This window comes from Cervus elaphus, chromosome 18 (assembly GCF_910594005.1).
Source record: "Cervus elaphus chromosome 18, mCerEla1.1, whole genome shotgun sequence".
NCBI classification, from domain to species: Eukaryota; Metazoa; Chordata; class Mammalia; order Artiodactyla; family Cervidae; genus Cervus; species Cervus elaphus.
In genome coordinates, this window is record NC_057832.1 from 117,976,909 (window position 1) to 117,983,463 (window position 6,555).

Here is a 6,555-nt window from a genome sequence, read left to right on the forward strand (position 1 = left end):
AGTTTTTCCTAGCTTTATTGAGATATTATTGACATATAATATATGTAAGTTTAAGGTGTATGATTGGGCTTCCCAGGCAGCTCAGTGGTAAAGAACCCCTTGCCAATGTAAGAGACGCAGTTCCGATCTCTGGATCGGGGAGATTCCCCTGGAGAAGGGAACAGAAAGTCATTCCAGGATTCTTGCCTGGAAAATGCCAGGGACAGAGGGCCTGTGAGCTACAGTCCATGGGGTCACAAAGAGTCGGACACGACTGAGCGACCGAACACACAACAGAGGTGTATGTGAGAGGATTTGATCTTTGTATATACTGCAACACGTTTACCTCAGCGAGGTTAGTTAACGACTTTCTCCCTCACGTGTTTTTGTGTGTGTGGCAGTAACATTTGTGATCAAATCTCTTAACGACTCCCAAGTATATAATGCGATTAACCTCCTTCTCTGCTTCTCAGAAAGTGCTGACTCAGTCCCGGGCACAAAGGAAGGTCTTGTGGCAATCTCAAGGCCGCCATTGGCAAGCTAGGCTTCTGGGGACATTTTTGTTCAGCTCAGAAGTTCTTAGGAGTGTTGAATTGTTCTTCATTATCTATCCGTATTTATCTAAAATGCTCTGGAAGGCGGGCCATGGCTGGGCTGTGGTTTGTCTGAGCCTGGGACCTGGCCCTCAGCTCCTGAAGCCAGAACACCCGAGGCCGAGACGTAAGACACCCCCGGCCTCCGAGGTCCGAGGTCCCTCCTGGCTTCTTACTTGTGTTCTGGCCTCGCTGTTGCTCTCGGCGCCCCCGTGTGGCCTTTGTGCTCAGTCGCGTCTGACTCTGACCCTGTGGACTGAAGCCCACCAGGCTCCTCTGTTCATGGGGATTCTCCAGGCAAGAACACTGGAGTGGGTAGCCATTTCCTTCTTCAGGGGATCTTCCCCACCCAGGGATCGAACCCAGGTCTCCCGCATGGCAGGCAAATTCTTTACCGACTCAGCCACCAGGGGAGTCCAAGAAGACTGGATGGGGTAGCCTATCCCTTCTCCAGGGAATCTTCCTGACCCAGGAATTGAACCAGGGTCTACTGCACTGCAGGTGGATTCTTTACCAGCTGAGTGACCAGGAAAGCATGTGGCCTTAGAGCAGGATTTTTGAATAATAATATGGCCTTTATCTGCTTACTAAAAATCCTGCTCTTGCCTCCCTGCCAGCCGGCAGCCCAGGCAGCAGGGACAGATGTCCTTCTGATAAAATCCTGTGGGTGTGATGATAACACCTGCGGATGGAGCAGCTGCTTTCGGCATTCGTCATCCCATCTCCTTTCCAGCGAGGCGGTTACAGCGCCTCGAGACACCTGAGTCTAGACAACTACATCAGTAATACATGCCGCAGGAAAGAAAGTGAAGTGAAGTTGCTCAGTCGTGTCTGACCCTTTGTGACCCCATGGAATGTAGCCTATCAGGCTCCTCTGTCCATGGGATTTTCCAGGCAAGAGTGCAGGAGTGGGTTGCCATTTCCTTCTCCAAATACATGCTACAAGGGGGAGATAAATTAGATGGTCGCTGGAGGAGAACGTGGGGTGAAAGAATATTCTTTTTTAAAGATGGGAGAGGAGAAGGTAGGAGGGGGTTGATGGGACTGGGGGGAGTGAATGGACTACAACACAGAGAGATGATGCCCTCTTAGAGTCCGCTGAGAATGGTGATCTGACTGTAAAGATAGGGCAGGTTCTTGTGTCTCCGCCGGGGCCATCTGCAGTGCAGACAGAGGCACGGTTGATGGAGAGTTGGGGTAATCAGGCCACCTTTTGCCCAGCTCGTTCATGTTCTCCTCCGCCAAACGGCTTCAGACTCGTCTGTCCTGACTCTTGACCTCCCTTTCCATGGATCATTTATTTTAGAAAACTTGTAATTACAAATTCTTTCTCTGCCTCTTTGAGATGTAGCTCTTTTTAAAAGCCTCCTGCCAGTTTTACAACCCAGAACTGTCTCAAGGACGTGGGAGCTGTCTACCCCTTTGAAATGTAGCCACCTATCTCTCTTCTGCCAGGGAGAGTCAAGCCTGGCTTTGATGGGCTCCAGTGAGCAAACACACACGGCCTCGTCACAGTGACAGGCTTCCCCAAATGTCCACCAGTACTTTTCCAGCGGCTCACCCCAGCCCTGAACATCCTTCCTGGTGTTTGAGTGGTTGACTTCAGTTTTTAGTCCCTGTTATCAGAGCCTTGGTTTTCCTGGCCTGGTTGCCTTTGTCTGCTGCAGTAGTTGCTATTGCAGTTGTTTTTATTTTCAACTGGAGGATGATTATTTTACAATATTGGGTTGGTTTCTGCCACACATCAACATGAATCAGCCATAGGTGTACATATGTCCCCTCCCTCTTGAATCTCCCGCCCACCTCCCATCCCATCCCATATTTCTAGGTGGTCACAGAGCACCGGATTTGAGCTCCCTGCAATATACAGGAGATTCCCACTGGCTATCTATTTTGCATATGGTAATCATGGTTGTTGTCTTAATTTATCTTATTCACTGAGAGTTGATTTACAATGTTGTGTTAATTTCTGTGTGTGCTAAGTCACTTCAGTCATGTCCAACTCTTTGCAACCCCATGGACTGTAGCCCACCAGGTTCCTCTGTCCTTGGGGACTCCCCAGGCAAGAATACTGGAGTGGGTTGCCATGAATATAAAAGAATATATATATTCTTTTACATATATATAAAATATATATTATATATAACATATATTAAATATATAAAAATATATATAATAAATATATAATATATAATAAATATAATATACACAATATATAAATATATATTATATATATATAAAAGAATATATATATATTCTTTTCCAGATGATGGTTTATCACAGGATATTGAATATAGTCCCCTGTGTTATACAGTAAGACCTTGTTGTTTATCTATTTCTATATACAAGAGTTTGCATCTACCAATCCCAACTCCCAACCCTTCCCTCCCTCCTTGGCAAACACAAGCCTGTTCTTTGTCAGTCTGTTTCATAGGTAAATTCATTTGTGTCATATTTTAGGTACCACATATAAGTGATAGCATATTGTATTTGTTTTTCTCATTTCTGACCTACTGCATTTAGTATGATAATCTTGAAGTCCATCCATATTGCTGCAAATAATATTATTTCATTGTTTTTTATGGCTGAGGACTATTCCATTGTATATGCCTATACACCACATCTTCTTTATTCATTCATCCGTTGATGGAAATTTAGATTGCTTCCACATCTTGGCTATTGTAAGTAGGACTGCTGTGAACATAGGGGTATGGATCTTTCTGAATTGCAGTTTTTTCTGGATATATACCCAGGCGTGGGATTGCTGGATCCTATGGCAACTCTAGTTCTAGGTTTTTGAAGATCCTCTAAACTGTTTTCACAGTGGCTGCTGCAGTTGGTCTTGACGCTTCCCCCAGGGCTTGGTTTCTGTTGCCCTCTGCTGTGGAGGCTACAAAGACAGATCCTCATCTTCCAGGCTGGCCTCATGCCCATGGGGAAAAGCATGCCTCGGAGGTCTAGGTTTTTGCTTTGACCTGGTAGTTCCTTATTGCCTTCTTGCTTCTTGGACGTTTTTGAGAAGATTTAAGCATCTTTATCCTGTTTAGTTTTAGTTATTTTCAGTGGGAGGTTGGGGTGAATAATGTGGTAAACAGGGACCAGTCATGACCTTTTGGATTTCTCTGCCTGCCCTGACTCTAGAGCCTTAAACTCAGTGTCCACAAGCTCATCTCCCTTGAAAACCCCAGCCTCTCATAGCCTGAGCTCCACAAAGGCCACTAGAAAGTGTGTGATCCCAGACATCCCACAGCTGGTCAGCCCAGGGCAGCCACTAACCTTTATGAAAAATAAGAAAATATCTCTTCTTCAAGTTAAGTGTTTATAAATAGGCATGTTATTTCCTAATAATAAATATTGTAGCAAACAAGGACTCTGTTTGAGTAAGACATTTAATTTCATCCCCAAACTGTCAAAACATACGAATTTAGTTACAAGACACTTTTACTGCCATCTGCCAAAATTGTAGTAAACACACATGTCCTGTCTTTGAAAGAAAACAACATATAATTTTTTTTTCCGAAATAAGAAATGTCTATGTTGTGAGTAGCACTCCCTTTGATCTGACAACTCGAACACTTGTAACAGCCATCCTGAATGAGTCTATTTTATTCTTGCGCCGTCTCTAGCTCCTAAATCTATCATAAATCTGTTCCTTTTTCCATCGTCCATTTCCCCTGTCACTGTTTTAGTTCAGGCCTTTATTCCTAGCGTGGACTCCTGCAGTAGCCTCTCACTGGCCCTGCAGCCCGAGCCTGTTTCCTCCATGTGCTCAAGCTGCTCGCCTTCCTCTGCCTGCCGGTGGCATTGACCACTCTCCTGCCTGAAAGTCCTCCCGGGGGAAACTTCTAGATGCCCTTCAGGACTGCGGCTGGGCTGGAGCGCCTGGATGCAGTCTCCTCCTCCTCAGTGCGTGGTGCTCTCCTCATTCTAGCACCTGCTGTGGGAAATGGTTGGCTTCTGGGTTGGCTGCTGAGTTTTTTTTTTCCCCCACTTGATTGTTTCTCCATCTTGCAGGGCTGACAGGCTTCCTCTTTGCTTCCATGGCCCCCTGAACACACCTCTATAGTAGCATCTACACACATTTTGTATACACACATTTAGTCTCTTTCCCCTCATCTGATTGAGCTCCTTGAGTCAGAGACGCATCTGGAGAGTCTTTGAGCCTCTGTGTCTGACACAGTGTTTGGTCCTGGTAGCTTCTTCCTTTCTCGGAAAACATGTGCCTTCCTGGCTTATCCTGTTTCTGGAAGTCCGGCCCCTCTTCCTCCCGCTGCTGCCTTCTAGAGTCTGGAGGGGCAGGGAAGGAAGGGTGTCTTACTGGTAGAGCCCTTGCGGAACTCCCTTAGTCAAGTCAGTTCAGTTCCGTCGCTCAGTCGTGTCCGACTCTGCGACCCCATGGACTGCAGCAGGCCAGGCCTCCCTGTCCATCACCAGCTCCTGGAGCTTGCTCAAACTCATGTCCATGCAGTCGGTGATGCCATCCAACCTTACCTCATCCTCTGTCGGCCCCTTCTCCTGCCTTCTGGGGAGTGGTTTTGCTGCCCTTGTCATTACCCCCAAGGCCACTAGGGGGCAGAGAAGTCCCATCCTTCCCTGGATCAGGGCCCAGCCAGGAACAGCCACCTTCCCTGAACAGGTCCTTTCCCCAGGAACTGATGTGTTGAAGATCATTTTGCAAACTGGTCGACTCAGCAGATAACCAACTTGCTAAATCATGGATGAGTTATTTGAAGCTTTGGTATTCCTCAGGGTGCTCCCCACAGCTTCTGTTTCATCTAAGAAGGAGGGAACTTTTCTTGATCTCAGTTCATCGTCTTCTCAGTTTTGGGGACATGATATCCCATCAGGCCTGTGACCCTGCCATGACCTGACCTCCACTTCTGGCAGTGACACAGCTGGGATGTTGACTGACCAAGTGGCAGGCTTCTTCCTGATGGTTTTTAATGAGTCGATTTTATGTGAAATGACCCAGTGCCCCAGGCAGGATGGAGAGAGTCTTTTTGGAGGAAGGTCCTCCTTACTAAGGAGTGGTGTTGGAGAAGACTCTTTAGAGTCCCTTGGCCAGCAAGGAGATCAAACCAGTCAATTCTAAAGGAAATCAACCCTGAATGTTCATTGGAAGGACTCATGCTGAAGTTGAAGCTCCAATACTTTGGCCACCTGATGCGAAGAGCTGACTCATCGGAAAAGATTCTGAGGCTGGGAAAGACTGAGGGCAGGAGGAGAAGGAGGCGACAGGAGGAGATGGTTAAATGGCATCACCAATTCAACTGAGGATATGAGTTTGAACAAACTCAGGGAGGTGGTGAAGGACAGGGAGGCCTGGTGGGCTGCAGTCCATGGGGTCGCAAAGACTCGGACAGGACTGAGCGGCTAAACAACAAGTAGGATAGGGGATGGGGGAGACTTTGTCAGTTTCCCCTCCAAGGTGTGTCCCTTTTGGTGGCAGATTGAACTTGAAGACCAGCCCAGAGGGGAGGGGGACCCCACGGGGACAGAGCAGCCCCTCAAACCCCCACTGCTCCTCCTTCCACGGGGTCCCTGGAGGCTCAGCCCGTCTCAGACATTTCAAGGACTGCAGCCTGGTGAGGCAAGGCAAGCTCAAGGGCCTCTGCACAGTGACTGAAAGTCCTCTCACTGGAAGGAAATTAAGCTAAGAGGAAAAAGTCAGTCACAGAGGTCAAACACCCCTGATTCCAGTCACAGGAAGTATCCCAAGTTGTCAAAAATCATAGCCGCAGAAAGTCGAAGGTGGTTACCAGGGGCTGGAGGAGGAGCATTTGCATCTAATGGGCCTGGGGCTTCAGGTTTTCTGATGGAAAAGTTCTGGAACGCTACACAACGTGGAGAAGACACGTGATGCTGCTGAGCTGTACACTTAAAAACGGCCAAGATAGTGGATTCAGTGTTACACAGTGTGAGGTGTTTTTTTTTTTTTTTGACCACAGTAAAATAAAATAAGGTCTTCCTCTGCGTTCGACCT